General features: G+C 47.7%; 1 non-coding gene across 1 annotated transcript; it reads left to right on the forward strand.

Moving 5' to 3' along the window:
* The first annotated feature begins 13,556 nt into the window (after positions 1-13,556).
* On the forward strand, positions 13,557-13,628 carry TRNAE-UUC (transfer RNA glutamic acid (anticodon UUC)). The gene has a single exon. It is a non-coding gene; the product is annotated as a tRNA-Glu (tRNA).
* The last annotated feature ends 1,263 nt before the right edge of the window (positions 13,629-14,891 follow it).

Raw genomic sequence — 14,891 nt, forward strand, 5'->3', positions numbered from 1 at the left:
TTATATCATCTCCTCTGTCAGATAAAAATCTGCATCCTCGTGCCTGTGTGTTATTTATAAATAAAACGCTTTTTACTTGTATTAAAGAGGAAGGAATCCCATCCATTTAACAGTTTCAAAAAACATTTCTATTTCTGGCATGTCGGGAATGCTAACTGTCACATTGGTTGTGCTCTCAACCAAACTGTCAAACCATCCAATGGCTGCTGTCATAACGGATCACATGTGCAGCATTATGGCAGTTGAAGATTCACCACTTCAATACTGGCACTTCCCCCCCTTCCTGCCCAGGACAATGTTCAGCTTTCAGCGCTCTCACACTTTGAATGACAATTACGCGGTCATACAACACTGTACCCAAACTACATTTTTATCATTTTCTTCCCACAAATAGAGCTTTCTTTTGCTGGTATTTCATCACCTCGGGGGGGGGGGGGGTTATTTTTTGCTAAACAAATAAAAAAAGACCGAAAATTTTGAAAAAAATAAAAGTTTTGCTTTTGTTTCTGTTAAAAAAAATTGTAAATAAGTAAGTTTTCTCTTTCACTGATGGGCACTGATAAGGCGGCACTGACAGGGCGGCACCGATGAGGTGGCACCAATGAGCGGGCACTGATATGCGGCACTGATGGGTACTGGTAGGCGGCACTAATGGGTGGCACTCATATGCAGCACTGATGGGTGGCACTGGTTGGCACTGATGGGTGACACTGCTGGGCACTGCTAGGCACTGATAGGGTGGCACTGATGGGCACTGATAAGCGGCACTGCTGGGCACTGATACACGGCACTAAAATGAGGCACTGATGGGCATCCCTGGTGGCACTGGTAGGCATTGCAGTGGGCACTGACTGGCAGCTGCCTGGGCACAGATTGGCAGCTGCCTGGGCACACAGTGTCATTTTCCTGGTGGTCTAGTGTGGATCGCTTCTCTGGTGGTCCTGGGTAGGATCCGAGGGGGGGGCTGTGCTGATAAACAATCAGCACAGACCCCCCCTGTCAGGAGAGCAGCCGATCGGCTCTCCTCTACTCATGTCTGTCAGACGCGAGTGAGGAAAAGCCGATCACCGGTTCTTCCTAGTTACATCGTGATCGGCTGTGATTGGACACGGCTGATCACGTAGTTAGGAGTCTCCGTCGGAGACTCTTTACCTAGATCGGTGTTGCAGAGTGTCAGACTGACACCCCGCAACAACGAGCGCCGCGATGTGCGCCCCCGGCTCGATATTCCTGATCACGTCATATGACGTCCGATCAGGAATATCAAACCACTTTGCCGCCGTCATTCTGTAATAGGGCGGGCGGCAAGTGGTTAAAGGAACAGGATCTTCTTTAATGGTGCCAAAACACACAAAAATATATTTTGTTATAAAAACATTGTTATTGGAGTCCAAAGTTTTAAAAGAGATGGGAGGACAATGAATGTTGTCCACATTTCATAAAGACAATTCAGTGCACATGTACAATATACACATAAAGTAGCTACTGTAACCATATGTACACATGTATAGGGATTGCCATGTACATTGATGAGGGGTCCCCCATATGTACACATGTATAGGGATTGCCATGGACATTGATGAGGGGTCCCCCCATATGTACACATGTATAGGGATTGCCATGGACATTGATGAGGGGTCCCCCCATATGTACACATGTATAGGGATTGCCATGGACATTGATGAGGGGTCCCCCATATGTACACATGTATAGGGATTGCCATGGACATTGATGAGGGGTCCCCCATATGTACACATGTATAGGGATTGCCATGGACATTGATGAGGGGTCCCCCCATATGTACACATGTATAGGGATTGCCATGGACATTGATGAGGGGTCCCCCATATGTACACATGTATAGGGATTGCCATGGACATTGATGAGGGGTCCCCCCCATATGTACACATGTATAGGGATTGCCATGGACATTGATGAGGGGTCCCCCCATATGTACACATGTATAGGGATTGCCATGGACATTGATGAGGGGTCCCCCATATGTACACATGTATAGGGATTGCCATGGACATTGATGAGGGGTCCCCCCCATATGTACACATGTATAGGGATTGCCATGGACATTGATGAGGGGTCCCCCCATATGTACACATGTATAGGGATTGCCATGGACATTGATGAGGGGTCCCCCATATGTACACATGTATAGGGATTGCCATGTACATTGATGAGGGGTCCCCCCATATGTACACATGTATAGGGATTGCCATGTACATTGATGAGGGGTCCCCCCATATGTACACATGTATAGGGATTGCCATGGACATTGATGAGGGGTCCCCCCCATATGTACACATGTATAGGGATTGTCATGTACATTGATGAGGGGTCCCCCATATGTACACATGTATAGGGATTGCCATGGACATTGATGAGGGGTCCCCCCATATGTACACATGTATAGGGATTGCCATGGACATTGATGAGGGGTCCCCCATATGTACACATGTATAGGGATTGCCATGGACATTGATGAGGGGTCCCCCCATATGTACACATGTATAGGGATTGCCATGGACATTGATGAGGGGTCCCCCATATGTACACATGTATAGGGATTGCCATGGACATTGATGAGGGGTCCCCCATATGTACACATGTATAGGGATTGCCATGGACATTGATGAGGGGTCCCCCCATATGTACACATGTATAGGGATTGCCATGTACATTGATGAGGGGTCCCCCCATATGTACACATGTATAGGGATTGCCATGGACATTGATGAGGGGTCCCCCATATGTACACATGTATAGGGATTGCCATGGACATTGATGAGGGGTCCCCCCATATGTACACATGTATAGGGATTGCCATGGACATTGATGAGGGGTCCCCCATATGTACACATGTATAGGGATTGCCATGGACATTGATGAGGGGTCCCCCCATATGTACACATGTATAGGGATTGCCATGGACATTGATGAGGGGTCCCCCATATGTACACATGTATAGGGATTGCCATGGACATTGATGAGGGGTCCCCCCCATATGTACACATGTATAGGGATTGCCATGGACATTGATGAGGGGTCCCCCCCATATGTACACATGTATAGGGATTGCCATGGACATTGATGAGGGGTCCCCCCCATATGTACACATGTATAGGGATTGCCATGGACATTGATGAGGGGTCCCCCCATATGTACACATGTATAGGGATTGTCATGGACATTGATGAGGGGGTCCCCCATATGTACACATGTATAGGGATTGCCATGGACATTGATGAGGGGGTCCCCCCCATATGTACACATGTATAGGGATTGCCATGGACATTGATGAGGGGTCCCCCATATGTACACATGTATAGGGATTGCCATGGACATTGATGAGGGGTCCCCCATATGTACACATGTATAGGGATTGCCATGGACATTGATGAGGGGTCCCCCATATGTACACATGTATAGGGATTGCCATGGACATTGATGAGGGGTCCCCCCATATGTACACATGTATAGGGATTGCCATGGACATTGATGAGGGGTCCCCCATATGTACACATGTATAGGGATTGCCATGGACATTGATGAGGGGTCCCCCCATATGTACACATGTATAGGGATTGCCATGGACATTGATGAGGGGTCCCCCATATGTACACATGTATAGGGATTGCCATGGACATTGATGAGGGGTCCCCCCATATGTACACATGTATAGGGATTGCCATGGACATTGATGAGGGGTCCCCCATATGTACACATGTATAGGGATTGCCATGGACATTGATGAGGGGTCCCCCCATATGTACACATGTATAGGGATTGCCATGGACATTGATGAGGGGTCCCCCATATGTACACATGTATAGGGATTGCCATGTACATTGATGAGGGGTCCCCCATATGTACACATGTATAGGGATTGCCATGGACATTGATGAGGGGTCCCCCCATATGTACACATGTATAGGGATTGCCATGGACATTGATGAGGGGTCCCCCATATGTACACATGTATAGGGATTGCCATGGACATTGATGAGGGGTCCCCCCATATGTACACATGTATAGGGATTGCCATGGACATTGATGAGGGGTCCCCCATATGTACACATGTATAGGGATTGCCATGGACATTGATGAGGGGTCCCCCCATATGTACACATGTATAGGGATTGCCATGGACATTGATGAGGGGTCCCCCCATATGTACACATGTATAGGGATTGCCATGGACATTGATGAGGGGTCCCCCATATGTACACATGTATAGGGATTGCCATGGACATTGATGAGGGGTCCCCCCATATGTACACATGTATAGGGATTGCCATGGACATTGATGAGGGGTCCCCCATATGTACACATGTATAGGGATTGTCATGGACATTGATGAGGGGTCCCCCCATATGTACACATGTATAGGGATTGCCATGGACATTGATGAGGGGTCCCCCATATGTACACATGTATAGGGATTGCCATGGACATTGATGAGGGGTCCCCCCATATGTACACATGTATAGGGATTGCCATGGACATTGATGAGGGGTCCCCCATATGTACACATGTATAGGGATTGCCATGGACATTGATGAGGGGTCCCCCATATGTACACATGTATAGGGATTGCCATGGACATTGATGAGGGGTCCCCCCATATGTACACATGTATAGGGATTGCCATGGACATTGATGAGGGGTCCCCCCCCCATATGTACACATGTATAGGGATTGCCATGGACATTGATGAGGGGTCCCCCATATGTACACATGTATAGGGATTGCCATGTACATTGATGAGGGGTCCCCCATATGTACACATGTATAGGGATTGCCATGGACATTGATGAGGGGTCCCCCCATATGTACACATGTATAGGGATTGCCATGTACATTGATGAGGGGTCCCCCATATGTACACATGTATAGGGATTGCCATGTACATTGATGAGGGGTCCCCCATATGTACACATGTATAGGGATTGCCATGGACATTGATGAGGGGTCCCCCCATATGTACACATGTATAGGGATTGCCATGGACATTGATGAGGGGTCCCCCATATGTACACATGTATAGGGATTGCCATGGACATTGATGAGGGGTCCCCCCATATGTACACATGTATAGGGATTGCCATGGACATTGATGAGGGGTCCCCCCATATGTACACATGTATAGGGATTGCCATGTACATTGATGAGGGGTCCCCCATATGTACACATGTATAGGGATTGCCATGTACATTGATGAGGGGTCCCCCATATGTACACATGTATAGGGATTGCCATGGACATTGATGAGGGGTCCCCCCATATGTACACATGTATAGGGATTGCCATGGACATTGATGAGGGGTCCCCCCATATGTACACATGTATAGGGATTGCCATGTACATTGATGAGGGGTCCCCCATATGTACACATGTATAGGGATTGCCATGTACATTGATGAGGGGTCCCCCATATGTACACATGTATAGGGATTGCCATGGACATTGATGAGGGGTCCCCCCATATGTACACATGTATAGGGATTGCCATGGACATTGATGAGGGGTCCCCCATATGTACACATGTATAGGGATTGCCATGGACATTGATGAGGGGTCCCCCCATATGTACACATGTATAGGGATTGCCATGGACATTGATGAGGGGTCCCCCATATGTACACATGTATAGGGATTGCCATGTACATTGATGAGGGGTCCCCCCATATGTACACATGTATAGGGATTGCCATGTACATTGATGAGGGGTCCCCCATATGTACACATGTATAGGGATTGCCATGGACATTGATGAGGGGTCCCCCATATGTACACATGTATAGGGATTGCCATGGACATTGATGAGGGGTCCCCCATATGTACACATGTATAGGGATTGCCATGGACATTGATGAGGGGTCCCCCCATATGTACACATGTATAGGGATTGCCATGGACATTGATGAGGGGGTCCCCCCATATGTACACATGTATAGGGATTGCCATGGACATTGATGAGGGGTCCCCCCATATGTACACATGTATAGGGATTGCCATGGACATTGATGAGGGGTCCCCCATATGTACACATGTATAGGGATTGCCATGTACATTGATGAGGGGTCCCCCCATATGTACACATGTATAGGGATTGCCATGGACATTGATGAGGGGTCCCCCCATATGTACACATGTATAGGGATTGCCATGGACATTGATGAGGGGTCCCCCCATATGTACACATGTATAGGGATTGCCATGGACATTGATGAGGGGGTCCCCCCATATGTACACATGTATAGGGATTGCCATGGACATTGATGAGGGGTCCCCCCATATGTACACATGTATAGGGATTGCCATGGACATTGATGAGGGGTCCCCCATATGTACACATGTATAGGGATTGCCATGGACATTGATGAGGGGTCCCCCATATGTACACATGTATAGGGATTGCCATGGACATTGATGAGGGGTCCCCCATATGTACACATGTATAGGGATTGCCATGGACATTGATGAGGGGTCCCCCATATGTACACATGTATAGGGATTGCCATGGACATTGATGAGGGGTCCCCCCATATGTACACATGTATAGGGATTGTCATGGACATTGATGAGGGGTCCCCCATATGTACACATGTATAGGGATTGCCATGGACATTGATGAGGGGTCCCCCACATATGTACACATGTATAGGGATTGCCATGGACATTGATGAGGGGTCCCCCCATATGTACACATGTATAGGGATTGCCATGGACATTGATGAGGAGTCCCCCATATGTACACATGTATAGGGATGGCCATGGACATTGATGAGGGGGTCCCCCCATATGTACACATGTATAGGGATTGCCATGGACATTGATGAGGGGTCCCCCCATATGTACACATGTATAGGGATTGCCATGGACATTGATGAGGAGTCCCCCATATGTACACATGTATAGGGATTGCCATGGACATTGATGAGGGGTCCCCCATATGTACACATGTATAGGGATTGCCATGGACATTGATGAGGGGTCCCCCCATATGTACACATGTATAGGGATTGCCATGGACATTGATGAGGGGTCCCCCCATATGTACACATGTATAGGGATTGCCATGGACATTGATGAGGGGTCCCCCCATATGTACACATGTATAGGGATTGCCATGGACATTGATGAGGGGTCCCCCATATGTACACATGTATAGGGATTGCCATGGACATTGATGAGGGGTCCCCCCCATATGTACACATGTATAGGGATTGCCATGTACATTGATGAGGGGTCCCCCATATGTACACATGTATAGGGATTGCCATGGACATTGATGAGGGGTCCCCCATATGTACACATGTATAGGGATTGCCATGGACATTGATGAGGGGTCCCCCATATGTACACATGTATAGGGATTGCCATGGACATTGATGAGGGGTCCCCCATATGTACACATGTATAGGGATTGCCATGGACATTGATGAGGAGTCCCCCATATGTACACATGTATAGGGATTGCCATGGACATTGATGAGGAGTCCCCCATATGTACACATGTATAGGGATTGCCATGGACATTGATGAGGGGTCCCCCCATATGTACACATGTATAGGGATTGCCATGGACATTGATGAGGGGTCCCCCCCATATGTACACATGTATAGGGATTGCCATGTACATTGATGAGGGGTCCCCCCATATGTACACATGTATAGGGATTGCCATGTACATTGATGAGGGGTCCCCCCATATGTACACATGTATAGGGATTGCCATGGACATTGATGAGGGGTCCCCCATATGTACACATGTATAGGGATTGCCATGGACATTGATGAGGGGTCCCCCCATATGTACACATGTATAGGGATTGCCATGTACATTGATGAGGGGTCCCCCATATGTACACATGTATAGGGATTGCCATGGACATTGATGAGGGGTCCCCCCATATGTACACATGTATAGGGATTGTCATGGACATTGATGAGGGGTCCCCCATATGTACACATGTATAGGGATTGCCATGGACATTGATGAGGGGTCCCCCATATGTACACATGTATAGGGATTGCCATAAACCAAGAGAAGCAAACAGTAATTTTTGGCGCTGTATAAGGGGAGTCAACCCCTCCCCCCGCCCTCACCTCTCTCTCTCCCCGTCAGCTCCTAACCGACTTTCTTTTTTTGAACAAGCTTTGCACCCCCTTATTACAGGCTGGGCAGATCACCTCAGTGCCAACCACCTTCCAGAAATGTCCAATATGGACAGAACACATATACATAGTAGCCAACATTAAAAAAAAAAAAGAATTCTAATGCCTTTAGGGTGCAGGTGGTGTAATCTGCAGTGCTGCACTCCCCAACAATTACAGTCCAGGCCTGTCCCTGATTGGTTGATATAGAAGAGGCCAGAACTTAAATTAAAGGGCTGTGCTGTAAAGCAGCTCCCACAGACAGCATCTATTTCATCATTCGCTGGAATTCTGCCTGTGACTCCGCCCACACTTTCCGATTTGGAATGGCCGGCAGAAGTGCTGTGGTTCTGCCTGTGATTCCAAATCATGTGAAAACGGGCAGCAAGCATTCCCATTACATTATTCTTAATGGCACCCCAAACATGGCAAGATCTTGTCACCATTGTCACATGACAGAATCACATGGCAATTGATCCAAAACATGCAGGGGACTATTTCTTCACTTTGGGGTGCGGCGGAGTAATCTGTAATGCAGCGGTTCCAGGTCCCGGCTTCTTCTATATCAATCCACCGCAACAATTCAAGGGATTACAAATAAAAGAGGCCGGGTGTTTTATAATAAGAAACAGAAGCACTGCAGATTACTCCCCGCACCCGTAAGTGAAGAATCAGTCCCCTTTCTGACTCCATTCATTTTAGTGGGTCGGTATAACTTCCAGGCAACCAGAATTTTTATATGAAGGCCACCATTACTCATCCCTGTGTCCCTGTCATGTCGGGTTTATTTATTGTCCCTGACACTGGAATTTTATACTTTTCTCTATAATTTGATGTTGTATAATAAATATATGAAATGTAGGTGAAGGTGCTAAATCTGATTCTCCTTTTTTATTGCAGATGTACGCGGTATTTACTGCAGACACAGCTCACAAGGCAGGTCTGCCCCAGTGAGCGAGACAGAATATGAAAGCTACATTGAGACGCCACCAGCATGTGACGTTCCCAGGGAGACGCCACCAGCATGTGACGTTCCCAGGGAGACGCCACCAGCATGTGACGTTCCCAGGGAGACGCCACCAGCATGTGACGTTCCCACGGAGACTACAAGGAACCAAGGTACGGATGTACCAATACAGGTCCACACAGTGGTGGCGGATGCCACTCCAGCTACAGGAGGGTCATCCCATCAGCCCTCCCAGGGACCAGGTACAGCTGTACCAACAGAGGTCTCCACACTGGTGGCGGCAGCCACTGCAGTAACCGGAGGGTCTTCACATCAGCCCTCCCAGGAACCCAGTAAGTCTTGTCCTACACAGGACCCTACACTGGTGACGGCTGCCACTCTAGTAACTGGAGGGTCTTCCCATCAGCCCTCCCTTTTTGTTTTTGGAGCTCCTGAATCACCAACTATCAATGTAGTTGGACAAACAAGACAATTGGCTGTTCCTAGAAGAAGACTCAAAAAGTCTGAGGAACCCTCCCAGGGACCAGGTACAGCTGTACCAACACAGGTCCCTACACTGGTGGCAGCTGCCACTCCAGTAACTGGAGGGTCTTCCCATCAGCCCTCCATTTTCGATTTTGGAGCTACTGAATCACCAACTATCAATGTAAATGGACAAACAAGACGAATGGCTGTTCCTAGAAGACTCAACAAAATGTCTAAGGAACACTCTCAGGGACCAGGTACAACTGTACCAACACAGGTCCCTACACTGGTGGTGGCTGCCACTCCAGTAACTGGAGGGTCTTCCCATCAGCCCTCCCTTTTCGTTTTTGGAGCTTCTGAATCACCAACTATCAATGTAGTTGGACAAACAAGACAATTGGCTGTTCCTAGAAGAAGACTCAACAAAAAGTCTGAGGAACCCTCCCAGGGACCGGGCACGACTGTACAAACACAGGTACCTACACTGGTGGCGGCTGCCACTCCAGTAACTGGAGGGTCTTCCCATCAGCCCTCCATTTTCGATTTTGGAGCTACTGAATCACCAACTATCAATGTAAATGGACAAACAAGACGAATGGCTGTTCCTAGAAGAAGACTCAACAAAATGTCTGAGGAACACTCTCAGGGACCAGGTACAACTGTACCAACACAGGTCCCTACACTGGTGGTGGCTGCCACTCCAGTAACTGGAGGGTCTTCCCATCAGCCCTCCCTTTTCGTTTTTGGAGCTTCTGAATCACCAACTATCAATGTAGTTGGACAAACAAGACAATTGGCTGTTCCTAGAAGAAGACTCAACAAAAAGTCTGAGGAACCCTCCCAGGGACCGGGCACGACTGTACAAACACAGGTACCTACACTGGTGGCGGCTGCCACTCCAGTAACTGGAGGGTCTTCCCATCAGCCCTCCATTTTCGATTTTGGAGCTACTGAATCACCAACTATCAATGTAAATGGACAAACAAGACGAATGGCTGTTCCTAGAAGAAGACTCAACAAAATGTCTGAGGAACCCTCTCAGGGACCAGGTACAGGTGTGCCAACACAGGTCCCTACACTGGTGGCAGCTGCCACTCCAGTAACCAGAGGGTCCTCCCATCAGCCCTCCATTTTTGTTTTTGGAGCTTCTGTATCACCAACTATCAATGTAAATGGACAAACAAGACGATTGGCTGTTGCTAAAAGAAGACTTAGAAAGTCTGAGGAACCCTCTCAGGGACCAGGTACGGCTTTACCAACACAGGTCCCTACACTGGTGGCAGCTGCCACTCCAGTAACCGAAGGGTCTTCCCATCAGTCCTCCATTTTTGTTTTTGGAGCTTCTAAATCACCAACTATCAATGTAAATGGACAAACAAGACGACTGGCTGTTCCTAAAAGAAGACTTAGAAAGTCTGAGGAACCCTCTCAGGGACCAGGTATGGCTTTACCGACACAGGTCCCTACACTGGTGGAGGCTCCCACTCCAGTAACCGAAGGGTCTTCCCATCAGCCCTCCATTTTTGTTTTTGGAGCTTCTGAATCACCAACTATTATTGTAAATGGGAAAACAAGACAAAAGGCTGTTCCTAGAAGAAAACTTAGAAAGTCTGAGGAACCCTCTCAGGGACCAGGTACAGCTTTACCAACATAGGTCCCTACACTGGTGGCGGCTGCCACTCCAGTAACCGAAGTGTCTTCCCATCAGCCCTCCATTTTTGTTTTTGGAGCTTCGGAATCACCAACTATCAATGTAAATGGACAAATAAGACAATTGGCTGTTCCTAGAAGACTCAACAAAAAGTCTGAGGAACCCTCCCAGGGACCAGGTACGGCTGTACCAACACATGTCTGTACACTGGTGGTGGCCGCCACTCCAGTAACCGGAGCGTCTTTCCATCAGCCCTCCATTTTCGTTTTTGGAGCTTCTGAATCACAAACTGTGGCCAAACCTGCAAAAATAAGACAAATGGATGTTCCTAAAAGTATGGCTGTACCAACAGAGGTCATTAACTGGAGAGCCTTCTAATCAGTCCCTCCAGGGGCCCAATATGAATGTAACAGCACAGGACCCTACACTGGTGGCGGCTGCTACTTCAGCAACCGAAGAGTCTTCCTGGGAACAAGGTAAGCTGTACCAAGACAGGCCTCTGCATCAACAATTCATCTACTGAGCTCACCCAAAAGGTATTTCCAATTTTTCAGCCACATTTTTTACACCTACTTTATATTTGTTACGTGTTCCCATTCACATAGCATAGCTTTAAGAAGACTGTAAAAATTGCTGCTCACCATTAAAAGAGGAACCCCATGGAAAAAATAAATAAAAATAAACATGGCCACCCAAAGTCCAGACCCTTACTGAGCATGCATCCTGGCAGGCCAGGAAAGGGGGGGGAAGGGGGTAAGCATGCACCGCCCTCTTTTCCTCACCCATACCAGGCCACATGCCCTCGACATGGGGAGGTGTCTTGTCGGGGGGGTGGGGGGTCCCCCTTTGCAAGGACCACTCCCCATGTTGGGGACATGTGGTCTAGTATGGCTCAGAAGTGGAGAGGGGTGCACGCTTATCCCCCCCTTTCCTATTCTGCAAGGCTGCATGCTCGGTTGGGGTTCTGGTATCAGATTTCTGGGGGTCATGGTTTTTTTGTCATTTTTCGCACGCGATTCCTTCCTTAAAGGTGAGCAGCAAACTTTACAATTTTTATTAAGTTTAACCTGTGAATGAAAACATGTAACAGATATAAAGTAGGTGTCATCCCAATTTGACTGCAAAAGTGGAAATACCTTTTAGGTGAGCGTCAAAGAAGTAGCGCTGGTGCCCCAAATAGTCACCATTCAGATGCCCATAAAAACAGCAGAGGCCGGCCAGGAGACCTGAGCACGGTAGGTGGAGCTGGTAGCAGCTCCACAGACAATGACAGACAATGATGATGGACCATCAGGGCATCCTTGTTGCCCAATCTACTATACTGGGAATAGACTCTCTACCATCTATGAAGAGCCAGGCTTCCACATTCAAGTGATTTGTCCTGTCCCTGTCTGTCTACATTTCAGTTCACACTCATGGCTTATCCATAAAGACACTATACAGACCAGAGGACATGTATTTGTCCCACTCCACACAAAGGACATCCCCAATATTGGTGAAGTGACCACTGAGGCCTACAACAGCTGAAGGACTCTGTAGCTTCAGGTCACTCTACAAAAAGGATCCGCATCTCTATGTCACTTAAAAATATTGTAACCCAAGGAGAATGAAGGGGAAATATGGACGGCTCATGGGTAGCCTGGATGGAATGAGAACTGTTCATAGAGTCTCCCCCTACAGGACAGAATGTGGAAGAGGATTTTATTTTTGAACACGGGGGAGGCATGGACAGTTTATCTGTAGGGTTGGTGAAATGAGAACAGTTCATACAAACTCCCCCTACAGGACAGAATATGAAAGATTCATAAGGAAATTTAAAGCCGAAGGAGGAAGAGGTGGAAATACGGAACTTCCCTTTATAGGTGAAGTTCTGCTTTAAGATCGGGCAGCACAGAGGCTTAGTAGTTAGCACTTCTGCCTTGCAGCACTGGGGTGTTCGGTTCATATCCTGACCAGGACACTGTCTGCATGGAGTCTGCATGTTCTCCCTGTGCTTGTGTGGCTTTCCTCCTACAGCCCAAAGACATGCTGGTAGGTTAAATGGCTCCATTCGGTGTGCCCAAGATGGCTGCTTCACCTCCGAAGCGCTTTGAGTGGGCATCACTGATTTACCCTGCTCAGCAGGGGCAGGCCTCAGAAAACAGAGGTCGCATATGGGCAACACAGAGGCTTAGGGGTTAACCTTGTAGCACTGGGGTCCATGGTTTAAATCCTGACCAGGACACTATCTGCATGGAGTTGGCATTTTCTCCCTGTGCTTGCGTGGGTTTCCTCCGGGTACTCCGGTTTCCTCCCACACTCGCGTTGGTGGTGCAGTGGTGAGCATAACTGCTTTTCAAGCAGTTGACCCGGGTTCGATTCCCGGCCAACGTAATCTCACAAGATGGCTGCCTCACCTGGTAAGTGTTACCCCCCCCCCCTTTTATATCTGTATATACAATGTTCTCTCTACAGTACTGTGCAAAAGATTTAACCAGGTGTGAATAAATGCTGTAAACATAGGGGCGATGTGATCCTTTTCTGTCTATGGCCTGGTCGGAGATCACTATGATCCTATCATAGGGGCCATGTGACCCCTGTCTGGCTATGTCCTGGTCAGAGATCGCTATGAACCTACCATAGGTTCCATGTGATACCTTCCTATCTATGTCCTGGTCAGAGATCATTATGAACCACCAACGCTCCTATTCCTCGCCATCATTGGTATCTGTGGGAGGAATAGTGCTCCACCACTGGTGTCAATGGGAGGAACAGTGTTCCATTAGTGTCAGCTGTGGATGGAATAGTACTCCAAGGGCCGGATAGAGGCAAGCAAAAGGCCACATCCGGCCCCAGGGCCACAGTTTGAAAACCTCTGGTTTAAACCAATATATCTGCCTGCTCTTCGTAATCACTCAAAAGATCTAATTTATATAAATTAACCTTTTGGTATATTCCCTTTTCGGTGGTGACAACTATGTGTGGGTATATAACTGTCTAGGTCCTTAGAGAAAGTTTTGGTCCCTCTAATAAGAATTACTAGATCCAGGTAATTAATCCTATCTTTACTCCACCCACCAGTATATGTAATGCCATAATGGTAATTATAAATTCCCTCCATGAATAATCTTAACGATTCCTCTGAACCTTCCAATACCGGCATAAAGTCATCTATAAATCTCTGATAGGACTTTATTTGTGGCCACATATCTACGTATATAACTTCATCTTCCCATGTGTTCATGATGTTGGCCACACTGGGAGCATACTTCACTATTATTGCTATGCCTTTCTCACAAAAAATTAACCATCAAGCCAGAAATAATTTTTACTCAAACGTATACAAACCTTCCAAAATATACCCAGTCTGGGCCCTGACCCTTCCAAAATATACTCAGTCTGCGCCCAAACCTTCCAAATATACTCAGTCTGGGCCCCGACCCTTCCAAAATATTCTCAGTCTGGGCCCCGACCCTTCCAAAATATACTCAGTCTGGGCCTGACCCTTCCAAAATATACTCAGTCTGGGCCTGACCCTTCCAAAATATACTCAGTATGGGCCCCGACCCTTCCAAAATATACTCAGTCCGGGGCCCGACCCTTCCAAAATATACTCAGTCCGGGGCTGACCCTTCCAAAATATACTCAGTCTGGGCC

Source organism: Aquarana catesbeiana, linkage group LG12, assembly GCF_042186555.1.
Source record: "Aquarana catesbeiana isolate 2022-GZ linkage group LG12, ASM4218655v1, whole genome shotgun sequence".
Classification (NCBI taxonomy): Eukaryota; Metazoa; Chordata; class Amphibia; order Anura; family Ranidae; genus Aquarana; species Aquarana catesbeiana.